A 17,318-nucleotide genomic window follows, 5' to 3' on the forward strand; every position below is an offset into this window, starting at 1 on the left:
GCTTTCAGGATCATCGAAAGCATAGGTTATCTTTAATACACCGTGTTTAAACGACCGTGCAACCTATTCGGATCTATTGATTTTTTTTTTTTCAGATATGCGAGAAACCATTTAAGTCTTGGTTACCTTTAGTTTAATGATACCTCTCAACGAATTTATCACACGGTGTTTCTTTTATATACGATGTTTACTAATTTGTTTATATTTTTGCTTCTCGCTTATAGCACCGTGGCGTCAGATTTAATTGTTCTTCGCCATTCTCTTCAAGTTTAAGGATTCGGAATATGTAAAGCTTAAATAGTCATTAACGTGGTGACTGTTGTAGTAGCCATATTGGTTAGTCGATTAGCCCTCACAAATGACAAAAATAAAGAACCTGGTAATAATATCAACAAACGAGCTACTACATCATGAGAGGAACGTCGAACGTTTCTTGCACTGGTGTACCGAACGAAAAGGATATTTTAAATCTCACTGGCGTCGTTGATTATCCTTTTTCGGAGGATTAACGCGCACGCGATCTGCGCAACAATGACAGGATAAATAATGATCGGTTGCAGCCGCGGCATGCCGAGCTGCATCCTCCTGTCGCGTGCTCAAACTGGGTCTTAAGGTTGTTTCGGAAGGTTTAGGACCTCCAGAGAATGCGGCCCGAGGGCCTGGCACCCTTCTGCGTTTCTTCGAGAACGATCTACAAGGCTTTACGAATATGTATAGGGGCTCTTATGGCACAGCACGATCAGGATCATCGCTGGTTCGCGGTTGCTTTTCTGCGGATCGCGAACGCGGGCGCGCGAGTGAAAGCTGGAAGAACTAGGTTTCGTTCGAGCCTACGGCAATTAATCTTATTGTCTGAATAATTGAGCATGATCCTGGCGTCGTTAGAAGGGTGTCCCATGATTAATTGCACCTCGCTCGCGATGGCAAGTTAAAATAAAGCGAAGAAGCGAGCGCACGCGAGCGACAACAGTGACAAGCGCGGACTGCGCATATTAATGTTACGGGTACTAATTTATGGAAAACGGAATTAGGCATAATTTTATCTACTAAATTGGGGTCTCTGTCTCGTTCTAAACAACGTTTGCGTAACGCTAAACTTTATCAAAGCATTTATTTTACTGAATATTCACTTGTTTCGAGTACGTTACGTTGTTTAGCGACGAACAACTTGTTTACGTAAGCACGGAGAGCTCGTTATTGCAAAAAATTTGTTTATTGCTTTTGTAAAAGGTAAACTTCGTTATAAGGAGATATATTCTTTCGTTCTAAGGAAAGATACATAAGAAAAATTTTAAGTAATGCAATTAGATTTCGTCTTTTCAAGAAGAGAGCTCACTTGGACTCAGATCCATAGAATCTATTGTACGAATCAGTTCGATCCTCACAGGATACAGGATCCCGCGGAACTTGAAGTAATGAAAAATATTTTTGGATGATCTAGAATTTGTGTTTTCGAGAAGAGAGGGGAGAGCTGTGTTCCCTCGAACGAAGCAGTTCGATCTTGAAAGGACACACGATCCCGCGGAAAACAAATAAATCGATCGCGAAAGTGGAAGAGACTGTAAATTATTCATGCGTGGAAAAACAAGGAGGACGAGGAGATCTTGTAAATTACAATTCTCGACTCATCCACGATACTCTGCTTCCCTCTCTATCCTCCCATCGTCCCTCCTCCATGTGTTTGAAGGACGAGTACAAAGGAGGTCGAAGAGATGTAATTTCCAACAGGTTCGTTCGAGGAAAAACATTAACGGGCACGAATGAAACGTGTTCGATACCATGCCCCACCGTATTAAGCACTATAATACTTTTCCCCGGGACGAATCGGACAGACGTCTGATATTCGAAAGAAACGGATAATTCTATATTAAGCGACAATGATCGGATGCACGATAGCTGGCCCAATTCTTCGGGCATTATGCGAAGACCTTGAAATATTTTCATACGGACCGTGACATTTGATAATCGTTGTCTTCACTAATTTAACCTATTGCACTGCTATATCCGGTTAGTATGTTATTAATTTCGCTTTAAAAAAAAATCAGACTCTATTTTGTTGTTATCGGTACACTGTTATTAACAAATGGTATACCGTTTCCTGTCACATTAGAGTCTTCCTAATAATTCCGTACAAATTTTACTGAAGTACCATTCGAGGGTTAATAGGATCCCAAGTCTTAACAGGAAATTTGTCGTACGGATGAAAATAATCGACTTCGAATTTCCTGTTTTAGAATTATTTCGAAACCACAGCTTTCTGTGGGAAATTTTTAGATAAATTGAGTTTACAGTATGATACAAGTATAAATACAATTCAGTAGCGATAGATGTCCATGCCACTCTTGTAACCCACATTTTAGCGATTGGAGTGGTGCGGACAGTTATTACGACCATCGGCATACCCCGGCTCCCTTCTCTCGAAAAAACAAGCTACAAAACTTGAAATTCCTGGGGAACTGTTGCTGGATTGCTGGAATGTTGCGATCTCTTCATGCTTCTGTTGTACTTCTTCCAGCTTCTTTATCCTCTCCCATCCTCTTTCTTCTACTCTTCGCCGAACCGTTCAACCCTCCATGACGACCAGAACTCCTCGTCCCGTGATGATCAGTTTAAACCGACAATTGTTTGTATTAGAGCTGATAAAGCAACCCGTGTGTCTCGAAATGCAGTCTCCGTGCAGATTGAGGAAAACGCGTAATTTACGTTCCGCATTTCAAAGTAGTTCTTAATGTATTCCTTGCGAAACGTAAACACTGTTCATTCATGCTTTGCTTGTTTACCTTTGATACACTGTTTGCAATGTTACAGAATTTTATTGTTTCCTGGCAAACGGTATTTTTGAGCAAGCGATCTTCTAGGGCGTAAATTGTGCTATCATTTACCAACACAACTTCCTTGTAAGCTTTTCATGCGCAACCTTGTTCTGGCCAATTTGACTAAAACTACAGTGAATTCTCGATATGTCAACAACACGGGTCGTTCCAGCGTCGTGTATCCTCTAGGAGACATACTCGAGCCACGAGGAAAAACCGCCAGGCTTGCCGGCCTCTGATGTATACATTCGACCCTTATGTTTACACTCCTCGGTGTCCGAGGACTCTCGAGCTTCGTGACCCCTCACGAGGTGTACCCCGCGGTAGTGGGGATAATTCCGCGAATTTTATCATCCAGACCTTGGCGACATATAGGTATGTATAGAGAAATCACTGGATTCAGGAACCATTTTGCTCCATAAGTTTGAAGCCACCACAACAGACATTTTCAGCGCATTTTAACACTTTTTTTTTATTAGGAAATCTCTTATGAGATTTATTATTACATAGTGTTTAGTACAGAGTATTACATAGTATATTGTATGGTGTAACGAAAACGTTAGCAACGATATAAAAAGAAAGATTCTTAGGCACATAGGTTGCATATATTTAGAAAGGCTATTATATAAACGCACGCTTTAATATTAAGATCAGCTATTAAGCAACCTATGTCCAATGGCAATTGGAATCCTGCTTTAGAAAGATTTTGGATAAGTTTTATCCTCTGATCATTATATAGGTTACACTGCCATAGAACATGGTTAAGCGTTTCTTGCTCTTGGTTACATTTACATTTGGGGTTATCGATAATGCGAATGCGAGCAAGTGAAGCAGCCAAATGATAATGGTCCGCCCTGCATCTATTAACTGAAACAATGCATTGACGGGTTAGCTTTTTATGCCCAAACCAAGGTGAACGAACATCTTTATAGAATCGTTGAAAATAAGCGTTACCCTTATGTAGCCCTTGATCTTTTATTATTTTAACTGTATTTAAAATCGCACCCTTCTTAAAAGTATTTTAACACTTTGACTGCCGAACTAGAAACCTCAAAAATTCCATAACCTCAAAGTAAATTATTTAATGAAATAAAAATTGAAAATAATTAAATGTATGATATTGAGTAGTCCTCCAACTTTCGTGCATTTTACAGATCCTAATCAAATTTGGTATACTGAATATATCAACGTAAAAATCCATTTTAAAACCTGGACAAATAATTCCGTCACCCGCATATGGGTGACATGGCAGTCAACGTGTTAAAGCGCATTATGGAGCTTTATTGCTTTCTGTTATATATTTTTTAGCAAACTTTTAAGTTTATATTATTTTCTGCAATGGCTGACAGGATATCTCAAGATCTGGTTGTACGATCCAATTCAAATTTTGAGAGAGTATTCAGAAAATTGCCGCTATCGCATGAACCAAAAACTTCAGCAAATATTGGTATATTTTAATTTTTTTTTATGATGCCAAATGTGAAGAAAACCAAACAAAAAATAAAAATTCCGCCATTTTGTTAAATAACGAGATGTTTTATTTATTTTCGCTCGTGACATAACTACATCCATACCAATTAAAATGCCATTCCGTTTTTCTATTTGAGACCAATAGAACAGCTCTAGACTAGAAGCTCCCGTTAAATTAATTTTTATTTGCCTTGTAGCACAACGTTGCCGACATTGTTCTCGCAGCGACACGTGCGTTCTCGCAATCCTAATAGAGTTGTATTGTTAATACTGATTAAATTTCGACCGATTTCTCTATTCAGGGTCAATCTCGTTAGTTTCAAACGAAGGGTTAATGGACAAAACAGTGGCTTTAACGACGGAGAATCTTCGCGTACCACCCTCCTCCCGTGTCCCCCCTTAGACAATTATCACCTATTCCATCCCTCTTCTTTTACGGACCATCACTACTCCCATGGCGTACGGTTCTACCATAACAAGCGTCCCGAGTGGTAGCGAAGTCGGACCCACGGGTATCCGTGAAAGAAATAATCAGCTTTGCGCTTATCTATAAATAGCGCGCTCGCGCGCACACGTTCACATGAGTTCACATTCGCGGCGAGCCGTGAAAGGGAGACGCCGACATGTGCATACAGGTGCATTTCCCAGCAAGCGCAAATTGATTCGAAAATCATGATGCCCGCGGACTGCCGACCGGTTCCGCGCATTGATTGCCCCGCAAATCGTAACTTTATCGTTCCTACCGCGATCCTTGCGATACTTCGCGTTTCTTTTTCTCCTTTCTCGTTTCTCGTTGCTCCCTGTTTCGTTCTCTTTCCTCCTCCGAGTCGGTGTAATAAAAGTGGGTACAAGTTTCGTTTTCTTGGTTGGAACATCCTCGCGACAGAGGATTCGTCATACGGGGTGCAAAATAATTATTTGCAATATTTTGTCTGCAAAATTTCATACTTTCGGGACCGAAGAATTTTTTCGCTAATTTAACACGTTCAATGTCTAGAACATTAAAACAGCTCGAATGTCCACTTTTTCTGTTCTAAATTGTTAGTTGCCGTCATTTTTTCAATTGTATCCCGTTTCATCGACTAAATACACCTTCATCCCGCACATGTTTTAACCCTTAGCACTCGAATGGCGACTGTAAGGCGCCACTGAAAATTGCTGTATCATTATTCAAAATATTTTTTACGTTATTAAATTTGTTTGTATTTGATAAATATACTAAACATTTCAGTATTGTACGAGTAAATTGCACCATTTTCGTATGTATAACATGAAAACAAAATATATAGAAGAGAAATATGCTAGGTCGAAAGAAATGTTTCGTTTTGGAGTTAAAAGAGCTTCGAGTGCAAAGGGTTAAATAAACATCATTCAATGCCGATTGTAACTGTGAATCTGACAAGGTGTGTTCCAAGTAAGATTTTTATGAATACGTGAACGTATTTGAATCTTTCACTGAAAAATGTTGTCCTCGTTGGAAAAGGGGAAATAGTTCCCGCAAGCGTATTTTGTTCTTCTATGCGTTTAGTTAGAGCCGCAACTATTCCTCGTCTATAAACGTCCGCGAGTCTCCGAACGAATTCTCGAAACGTCTTGCCCGAGCGTCGAATCGCGGCGAGCGTGATACAAAAATAATCCGCGGACACGCAATCGCGTTCTAAAGCAATTTCGCGCCGGCGAATCGACAATACTTGTTGCAACTTAATTGATTGCATCGAGGCGTCACCAGACTCGTGTCAAAGTTTACGAGAATCGATGACGAAAGAATAGAATAGATGAGAGTTTGAGGCAACCGTTTCTAGGCTAACTACGCCTGGGTCCACTTTGACCCACGCGTTTAAAAGACTAATCAAAATATTTATTTTCGATTAACCCTCGCACGTTCCTCGCGGTGAAGATATAATACTTTGTCTGTTTTATTAAATTTTTCTGGTTAATAATTTTCTGTCTTTTCAGTTTTATACGTAACCTGTCCGTTTTTGTTTTAAATGCGCAAAAACCGCAGTCTGTTTCTAGAATTGTCATCGTATCTGGGTCTGTGCTACCATCGAGTGGGACACTGTCATTTTTGAGTTATTTATTGGCATGGTTGGCCTTTACAATTCCTTAGGGACTTGGGAATGGCTAAAAGTCAAGTGTTTTGTTTCGAAACGGAAAAACAGACCAGCCGTACACCGCTCGATGACAATTGACGCATCGCAGGCACACACTCAGCGGAAAGGCGACACCAGTTTTGGGGAAAGATCCTTGAACAAGGGATCTTTGTGCAACGTCCTACAAACCAACGGCATTATTGGACAGGACAACGCTCGAAAAAACTATTTATTAGAATAACGAGACTGCGGACCTTTATGCAAAAAAAACATTTTCTAAGTAAATTTCAAGAAACAGAGATGGAATAAAAGCAAACTTTCTCGTGTTGTTAGTTCGACAGGTCAAGAATAATGTAACAATACTCTTCAAGTCTTCTAATGTCTTCACAGCTTTGTGTTTCCTTCTATTCATTTTTCTAAAATATGCATAAAATCCCCAGTCTAATAATAACAACATGTAATAGTAACATACAGTACTAATAAAAACATTTTTATAATTTCAGTAATTGTAAAAGAAAAAAATCAAGAACAAGATTAAACTCTAAACTGTCCTAACCTTGAGGTCTGACAATAATAATAATTTATACAGTCAAAATAGAATAAAACTTCCTCCTCGTGTACAACGATATAAAAAATAAATATAGTAAACATAGTCGACTGTAGGATAGTAATTGTGGTTGTCCACGTGGACATAATTGATTCTTCAATGATAAAAGATAATCAGGCAATACGTCAAAATCAATTGCGATTTTCCAGGTGATTAATCTACGTCAAGTGTCCATCGTCGTAACATTACAAAATCTCTCGATGATTTTCCGCGCAATTCCGATCGGACGGTAAACGATTAGCGGAAATAGCATCGCCGACATCTTAGAGAACGGTAACAAATATTAAACCAATAAGACGCCAATTGGTTTAACCGATTACCAGTCAAGTTGATTGAGATTCAATAGCCTGACGAACGGCGTATCTTAATTGACGCTAATCGAACACGCATTCGTATACTCCTCTATTTATTGTTTGCACAGAATCTCAAGCAGAAGGTAGCAGGAAAGTTTGCGCGGCTGCAACTGGCTGAGAAAACTCTAGGGGTGTGGCTAGAGCGTGACGAACAGTGGTGGGGGTAAGGATGTCAAGTAATATTTTATTTTATCTTTAGAGATACTCGTAAGATCTTAATTTGAGGTGGACAGGTCTCGGAGTAAGTAGATTTAGATCAATACATTTTGATATATCAATTCACTTGCTATCGAATAGCATAAATAGATCTATCGTTTAAATGTCACAGTTTCATTCACTTACTGTTTTTGTTGCTTTTCCTTTTGATATAATTTTCTTTGTTCCCCTTATTTAACACGTTGATTAACGTCGTGGTGGCCATCCATTGACTGGCGTTACAACAATTTCTCGAATGATTATTTCTATAATATTTTTTTTATAAATTGTGAAAATTCGGCGCCCAGAGTGCAGCATGTAAAATTGGCGTGGCGAACGGGGGGGGGGGGGTCCTCATCTTCTTCGACTTATCTTCTTCAATTTCCCTACTGTATCCCCTTTCAAACTTTCACTGTATCTTCTTTCACTTGCCGACTTTACTTCGTTCGGTTATACTATATTATCTTGTTTTATGTTTCGTTTCCTTTGATCCTATCATTGTATTTGCTTTGGTTCATCTCTTCTCCTTTAATCTTCTGGATTTATCGTCTTCATTAGCTGAATCGTATGCTTTGAAAAATGCTCCCTTTTATATGTAATTATAAAATTCAAAAGTATAAGGATATCGATAAAAGATTTCGATGAGTTTATACAAACAACTAAACGCGGTGTCTAACATGAATATTTTTCCGAGAAAAAATTTCGGTGAAACTGCAAAACCGCTAACTACCCTACGAAAAAGTTATTTAATTTAGTAGATTAAAAAAAAAACACCGATATCAGAGGGTAGGTAGGTGTTTAACAGTTTCACAAAAATTCCTAGAACTACATTTCTCTGCGATGCGAGAATTAAAAACATTTTTTTTTAATTATCTGCATTTATCGTGCTCTTCAGCGGCCATCCTCGGGCTCCGAGACTGCCCTTCCGATTGGTCGCAGACGCGGAGCTTTTTTTTCTTCCATAAAAATTCCAACGCTCACCCCTCCCCCAACCCCCTTGCTCTGTCGTGCGTACAAAGTCATGACTTGCATGGGCGCCGATAGAATTTTATCCTGATAGGGGGAGGAGAAATTTTTTAAACGCTTCAACAATGTTCGTCGAACTATTTAATGAACGAAAATGGAAAAGATATATTATTTTAAAACGTAATTGAAAATATTCAGTCTCAACTATTCGAAAGGACTATCAAGCTCAATCAAACAGTAGCCCTAAAAAAAAAAAGATAAGAAGCGAGACTAACGCTTACGAACTTTTAATTAAACTACAAACCACATAATAACCTCGGTAAACAAAAACATGTAGTGTAATTGTTCCAGTAGTCAGCCATTGTATGCGTCGTTATTATTAATACAGTATTTTATAAACTTTTTACATGAGGACACGAGGCAATACATTGGAAGTGAGGAATAGGCTGACCATTGTGCTCATTCGAGTGAATAGGAGGGTTCTTAGTAGGTGTCTCTTGTTTATTTTCAGGAAGCCTGACTACTGGGTAGGAGCCGAATCAAGGTACACTAACCCTATTTGCATAAACAATTAATAAAATACAAACCTACTCGGCATTCTCCGATATAATCCCACAACGGCCACACCGTTTTTGAAACTCCTCCATTCTCGACGTCTCAATTAAGAACTTTCTAGTCGCAAGTAGGGATGAGCCAGCATCCCCTACCTAATTTAGCTATTTAAGCGTCCCTGTGCCGCCGCCAACAACTATTCGGAGGCAAGAAGATGCCATTACCGGTGCTAAAGAAGTGGTTGAGAGTGCGAAAAAAAAAAATGGCATGATCATGACCTATTCGATTCGTCGGACGGGTAGTTTTTTTGTCTGGGCGAGCCCCCACGAAAACTTGCACCATGGGATCATGCGTGGCCATGCGAAGCCGGGAAGAAAGAAAAAGGAAGAAACGCGAAATTAGAAGGATTGTCCCGGCGATAAAAAAATCCTAATGAAAACGTGACCGCGTCGGCGCCCATGGACGGCTACCCCCTTTTAGCTACTCCCATCGCCGTTGGAGGCCGAGAGCGTGGCTCGAGAGCGAACTCGAAGGCTATTTATAGTAGGGAGCGGCTTCTAGTTCCCACCGCGTGAAAAATCGCGACTGGTTTCCTGCGAGCCAGAGAGCGGGAAAGAAAGAACGCACCAAAGAAAAGAAGGAAAGCGGGCAACGCGACGGCTGACTCTTCGAGGGGGCAAAGGGAGGGGGGCAGGGCTAAATGAAAGGAAGGGAAGAATAGAGTCGGCGGAGGAGGAGGAGAAGACGAGAAGAGAAAGTGGAAGAAAGAAGGAGAATCAAGAGATGAGAGGACTCCGGGGTCTATACTCGTCTTGACTCGCCAGTGTTAGGGTGCGTCCAGACCTGAGTGATATTGCCAACCGAAGTGGATGAGGCTAGATGTCCACACGCGGACAAGTGGACCGAGAGAGCCCCTCAAATGGAGACTCGGCATTAATACACAAATGTACCGTTGATACTTCGAGGCTTAGAAGTTGGTGACAGTGGGGGCCAGGGAGAGGTGTACACTTTCCTAAATAGCAGAAAATGTGGGTGAGACAACGAAGACAGAATGGAGATACCGAGAATAGAGGTCCCGACCTAGGCCATCGGGTGCTAAAATTTTAATAGCGAAAGAGCTCGCACCTTGAGGGATGTACATTAATCACATTACGGAGAACTAAGACTGCTCGGGTCACATAAAGCTGTAGTCGCGAACAGACACCTCTTTCTAGAGTTGGAAAGAGGTCATCCTTCTCACAAGTTACCATGGGAGGATTGACGAAAATAAAATGGGGTATAGAAGTTGTTAATTGGATCCAACTAGAGCCACTGTTGAGAGTCGATAAGATTTGATTGAGACCCAAAGCTGGGCCCGTTTTCTTACAGAACAGTACAAGGTGTTTCATGAAGTTATTTCTATAATGTAGATCGTAAGTTGCCCAACATCTACAAACTGTAGTAACGTATTATTAGAAACAATCTAGTAGATGTAACTTCCTCGAGGAAATTATCCTCGGCAAACTTACGATCTCCATACAGTACCGAGTTCTACAATGCAAATGTGGGGACATAGCTTTAAATTCTCCGAGAGAATGTATGGACAACATACATGTATGGTGTGTATCGGGCTTTAGATTCGTCCTGAGGTAGCAGACAAGAATGGAGATGTGGCTTTAGGTTTCACGACCGAGTCTGCACGCAGCGTTAACCATTCGGCTCGTTAAAGCGTTCGCCCCGAAAGGCCTGAAAGCCCTGAAAGGCCGCTGTCCTTGCAAGGGCGCTCCCGTGAACTACACCCGCGAAGGAGACAAAAAAGCTGCAGAAGGCGTTCACATCCCCCTCTGCGGAATTTCAGGACAGAAATACAGGCACTCGGCTGCTGGTGGGACCAACCAGCTCCACCGAGGCATTCGGATTAAGCGTTCAGACGCGTCGGGCTCATTTCGGATCGCTGATCGGTGTTTTTGCAACGGAGAGGCGTAGCCAAAGGAATATTCATACTCCCTTTATCGTCCCACAGACACACAGCTCTAGCTTCTTTGTCGCACTCTCCATCTGCTACTTTTTGTTATCTCCGCATTTGTAATTTATCTTGAATATGCCCAATAATCAGCCTTCCTAAAACGAAATTGCTTAAAAATAAATTTACTATATATTTCAATGATCACAATGATCAGCCTCACTTCGAATTTATAGCCTCCTGTACCCATATTATGAAACATGTAGAAATTAGCATATTAATAATATCTTAAGATGGCCGACTACTGGCCTCAAACCTGCCAAGCATAAAAATTGAATGCCACGTTTTTCATTCATTAACCAGGTTAATTACAATTATTTAATAATAGAACCATTATTGTCTCTTGATACGAAACGGGACGAACTTACCACTCAATGCAATAGAGTATGGATATTTCTACATTTACAAATTTTTGCAATTCAAACATGTTCAATCTCGTCCTGTCGTAAGAAAAAAGATATGGCGCCTAACCATTACCTTTTTTCCTGCCAGACAAATCGATCTGTCTGTTAAATCGCCGCAATTGAAATTGTTATTAAATCGCGCAATTCTTTACATTAATATTCTATTAATTCAACGTTAATTTACGTCGATATTGTAGGAGATGGTGTACCTCCGAGAAAGGAAGTATCTCCTTTTTCTTGGAATACAGTTTGCCTCGCTTAATTGCACGTTCCTGTGATTAATCGCTCGTTTTTCATTACCGTGTTGACGTTCTAAATGCCTGAATTATTATTACCCGGCGCCTGCTTATCCCACCTTGCGGAACGAGATGGTGCGTATGAGCAAGAATAGAAGTAATTTGAATAGAAATCTGCTTTCATTGCGCAACGTTCTTGGAAATACTGTTCTACAGTGGTATTTTCCTATCTATTGTCTTATCTGCAACAACAATTCGCATGCAGGATAGTCAAATATGAACGTATTGATATCATCTGTTAACTTAGTACTATGGAAAAAAGTATTTTATGCTAACTCTAGCTTGTTAATCGTTATTCTATTTTGTACAAGAACGGGTTACACTGGAAAACGACCACCCATAGTGTTATTTAAAATATATTTTTCTTCGGTGTAAATTTGATGAAACATTAGAAAGAGGAAGTGTCCTATTTTTAATGAACAACCATTTTCAGTGCCTACGAAGTTTTATCCGTAAATATTTTAAAAACTCTTTTGGGATAACTTCAGCCATAGTACCCCACAACGCAGATGATGCATAACATCGACAGGGCTAAAACAACTTTTTCAAAATTTATCTATGCCATTATCGTGCATCCCCTTTCCCTTCACTTTTAGCTATCGCGCATTATCGAACACTTGGTTATCCAATATTACAATGGACGCGTTCGTAACAGGAAGTGCGCAATGCTATCAATTGCATGTTGCAACAGCTAACAACGCGGAACAAAAAATCGTATTTTTGCCATTTGGTAAATTATGACTCGACCAAGTTACCCGATTACGTCTGTGATAAATGATTATATGCATAACCATGGTTAAATTACTTCTGATTATAGTCGGATGTTTTTTCAACGTTTTTACACCCCCGCGTAAAATATTCTCCCGCCTGCGTCTGTAGCACGCATGCGTACCGACAGCTTCATGAAGCAGACGTTCGTGCAGCATTCACGTGCCAGTGACCCAGATTATTTAAGAAAAATGATCAATGATATAATTACCCGACCGCCACAACACAATAGTACAACGTTACTTCCTGTCGGTGTTAATCTGCGGTCACGACACACCGGTCAGTTGACCATCAACGAGCCGATCGTTTGCTCGAAAAACGTTTCAGCGGCCAACCACTTGACACGGTGTCTAATACCCGCCGGCCGGCAGCGCATTTAATCGATAATGCATACCTCTTTTATACTTGCCTGTCTCTGTCATGGGATCGCAGATCTGCCTGGCAATCAAGTCGACAGTACACAGACACACGAAGTACGACAAAACGTCAAAAACACGCACCGGAGCAGAGGGGACGGGTCGGAGACCCTGCAACACGGAGCGTTTTCCGAAGCCACCGGAAGAGGGCAGTCCAGACGACTCACAAATATTATCGGGTTTCCATTGATGCAATATTTAGGTGCGACGCTATGTATATGCAATATTTAAAACATGGATATATTTTTGTACAACTGTTTTCACAGTTACTGTTATTATTATCGTTATTTTCTTGTACTTCATACTCTCTGTACAATTACGACTTATGGATTATGTCGTTCAAAGCTTTCTGAAGTAAACTCCATCGATTTATTAGACCCACCACATTGTAATCTACATATGTATACAAATCCTGAAAAGCGTATTTTCTACGTTCTCAAAATATAAAGAGAACAATTCCGACTATAGAATAAAACAGCACTTCGTATTATTTGAGTTCGTCCATTGATTGTTGGAATAGTGCGAAGCAAAAATTTAAGTATCTCGTGAGGATATTATTTACAGAAATTCTATACGAAATTTAGGTGATCATAGTACGTCGATTTATAATGATAGGTATTATCGCACGTCGACAGTTAAACTGACCGCGTATTGAAACGAGAGGAGAGGGGATAAGGGAAACATTATACATATTCCGGCGCATTTGAATGTTTGTCTTCGACTGTGAAACGCCCTTTGAACTGCCTATGTACACTACTTTACATACAAATGTACATTACATTGAACGCGGCACATGAAAAGTTTGCTTTAACAAATCTAATTTTTAACGCTTGAACCTTGAACCTTTTTATTAAACGTTATTCGAATTGAATGAAATTCGTCCTCTCCTCTTATTCGCATTATAGATCACGCAATAGATGTGAACGATATATGTATTTCATCTATTGTACTTTAGTGTTATGCATTGTACATATAGGGTGGCCTGTATGACTTATAGCTGGACCTTTAAAAGTGATGCAATCATATTGATTGCAATGCACAGACTGATAATATTACTGATTTTCAATTATCGAATTTCTTAGATAGAAAAATGGATAACTAAGTGTACCTTTGTTAGTATTTACATGCGTATTCATGTAGTATATACATTTGATCCTGAATTACTTTGGAAAACCTTCTTTTTTATATTAACCTCGCAATGTTATTTATTTTTTAAGAAATATTTAAAAAGTACAGAATCCAACACAAGTAAAAAAAAATTAAACTGTTTAATGAATACCAACCGCGATAGAGGAGCTGCGATGTTCACTCTGTATATTTGCACTTGACCTCTTGTCTTGTTTCATGCTCACGCAGATGGTTACTTATTGATTCATGTAGATAATGTCGTTTGATGGCATTGCGAGAAATGCATGATTACATCTACTTTAGAATGTTCGTTGTTTCGAGTAAACGAATTAAGTGTTCGTAATAGAATCATTGCTCCCAGCAGATAGTGAATATATTGTAATGGCGCGTTAAACAAATGTAATGCACGTTGTTCTTTTAATTTTACCATAAAATGTCTACTATTCAGCATTAAATTTGTGAAATATTTGCAACTTGATCCTCAAAAACTGTTTCACAATTTTAAAAATTATCGTGTATCATGTCTGATTAATGGTGTCGTTTTTTATTGAATTCAATGTTATTAACTGAAAAAATACGTATGTCCGGATACGAACGCGCGAACACACTTCACATGAAAATACAACGTGTTCCTTCCGGTTGTTAGTACGTTTATAATATCAAATTTAGTGTGTATGTGATACTTTCTCCCTTTGACCCTATGGTATGTTCAGTACAAGACACAGAATTAACGTAAAAACGTGATTATTTGAAATCCAATTGCATTCACGGAACACGTGCTCTGCCCCTTTCTTTCCGATAGGTTAGTGCGTTTGTTTCGGTTTGTGGTTATAATTCCGGCTGTGAGAGTTGAACGTGCAACGCTACCGGCTCTACTTGAAACGATTGGCATTGACTAGTGACAAACGCGTAATCGCCTCGCATTAACAGTATATGTTCTGAATGGGACTGGCGACGGGTTGTGCGACAACATTGTGATAGGATCGTCAAACGTGTCGTATAACTCAAAAGGCGGTTGTACCCTTAGCTTCTCCGAATCCAAACAATGACTCACTTTACGTTGAATACGGATGTCAATACAAATAAGTTTTCCTCTTTTTCACTGAATTTTTAATTTGTACATAACTTACAACGTGCACGCGAATACGAACGTTTAATTCCGAACAATTAATTCAAAGTAACTCAAATTAATTCAAAGAAACTATCAAAGAACCATGACGATAAGTAATCGCTTGGCGGCGATAACGCAACCACAACCTAGTTAACATAAATATCAACAGATAACAATGTTTTAGTAGCACCAAGATGAAATTTAAAATTATCCCAAGAAGATAAGTAAAACGGGTTAGAAACCGTTAAAATTTCAAACTATCCTATCTATGTACAGTTTAAAGAGTTTTATCCTAACGTTTAACGTCAAAAGCAACGCACTTAATATTGATGAAGACCTATCCAAATGTTATTGTCCTTTGTAATGGTAATAAGTTAGATAGTATTATACTAATTTACAATAATTTTATGACAATTGTAAACTTCACAATAGCACCTGTCTTCTATTATTTTGTGAGTAATGTGGATATTTTTTTAAATATGTATATCATAATTGTTTTTTAAAATTATAATAAGAATAGTTTGGTAAAAATATTTGTATAAAATCATACCCAGATCATTGATGCAATGGAACTCGATTGGCCCGTTTGCGCCACGCCATCGATTATGAATAATCATGTTGCGATCGATTATCGTTCACACCGAGGCGTGTCCCTCGAAGCAGCATGTCACTTTGTACCACGTTCCCTAAATTCTCTTCACCGCATCGTTTAACTGTAATTTCCCACGTTAACTTCGCGAAACGTAGTACACGTTTGAATGCTTGAGGTGCGGTATTGGAACGATAACAATTCGATAAACTAACCGCGATAAGAAAAACGCTGGATCCTGTACCTCTCTCACACTTTCACTGAACGTTTACAAACTATAAACCCTCGATTTTCTTGAGCACTTCGAAAAATACCGAAACCGGATAACCTCTTTCACTCCACGAAACAATCGTTTTCATACTTTTCGACAGCGGGTTTTCATGCGTGTAGACCGTGTTACGTGTTCCCGTTCGGACGTTCGCACGCGCTTAACTGACAATGAAATGGAGCTTTGTAATTTCCAGGTCGTGTGCACCTATGTATAGTGAGCACGAAACAGATACCACCAAGGACGTATGAAGCACAGGTCATTTGTAATTTTGTATAATTTACACTACACATCGCTAGTATCATTAATATACCAATAAGCCGGGTACCAAGATTACGCGGGAGAACGAACATTAGTTAGGTGTCACTATGTGATATGTTAGTTAAGTGCCACGCCGATTATACTACTGGAATATTTTATGCTTTTTCAGAGATTCGGTATTGGATGGATGGATTATTATGATGCCAGATATTTCAAAGTATTAATTACTTTTCTTCAGAGAACTTCTCTTTACGATATACATATTTTTCTGATTATCGAAGTCATTTATTCATAATGTACGTTACAAAAATATTTAACCTTTAGAGAGCCGGCAGACTTCGCTTGAAAACTTGAATTTTCTTTATGACAAAATATATAGATATATTGGTACAATCAACATGTCACGCAAAATTCCCAAGTTTGTCCCTGGCTATTATAGTGGTCACCCCGATTCTCTAAAGGTTAAATGTAGTCCATACAATTTTACGAATTTCATTTTCATTGTTTTTTATTATGACGAAAATAAAATGAATTAAGTTTTTCTGGTGAGACCAATATTATAATCCTACACTTGAGTACTCAAGAACTTATCTGAACTGGTGTTCATATCAATCACGAGAACTATACCTTTAAAAGTGACTGTACTTGCGGTCGTTGAAGTTATATTTTACAGTTGTTCTACGATTTAGGAATAATCATATTATTCGGTCTGTTGTGATTACTGTTTCTTTCGTGTTTTCTATCAGATTTTTGAAAACATTTGAAAGTATCGAACTACTATCATTAGCAGACTAATCGACGAAGGCATGAAGCATTGATCGGTGAGTATAACCTCATAATAAATACCATCGAATAGATCGCCACTTTTTACGCTTCGATTTTACGCAGTCTATTCGGGTCAGACACGATACCATAGGACAGCATCCAAGTATTCAAGTAGCCGGGTGCCTAACCCGAACTCGGGTTCGAATCAATAAAAGTACTTATTGTTACACAAAAGCGGTACGTTTGTAAAGTCGCACGTGG

The 17,318-nt window shown here is 39.2% G+C and overlaps 1 protein-coding gene across 4 annotated transcripts in view; it reads right to left on the reverse strand.

The window, feature by feature from the left end:
• Nucleotides 1-16,194, reverse strand: part of Orct (Organic cation transporter) — a 30,098-nt gene extending 13,904 nt beyond the window's left edge. The window contains exon 1 of one of the 4 annotated variants that reach the window (XM_076787179.1): nucleotides 15,725-16,194. The gene's annotated coding sequence lies outside the window, so the exon portion shown is untranslated. Of the gene's footprint in view, nucleotides 1-12,730; nucleotides 12,886-12,928; nucleotides 13,054-15,117; nucleotides 15,220-15,724 lie in introns of those variants that run through there. The other 3 variants (XM_076787182.1, XM_076787181.1, XM_076787180.1) reach the window with 3 other exon arrangements.
• Between the last annotated feature and the right edge of the window lie 1,124 nt (nucleotides 16,195-17,318).

Source organism: Halictus rubicundus, chromosome 4, assembly GCF_050948215.1.
Source record: "Halictus rubicundus isolate RS-2024b chromosome 4, iyHalRubi1_principal, whole genome shotgun sequence".
Taxonomy (NCBI): domain Eukaryota; kingdom Metazoa; phylum Arthropoda; class Insecta; order Hymenoptera; family Halictidae; genus Halictus; species Halictus rubicundus.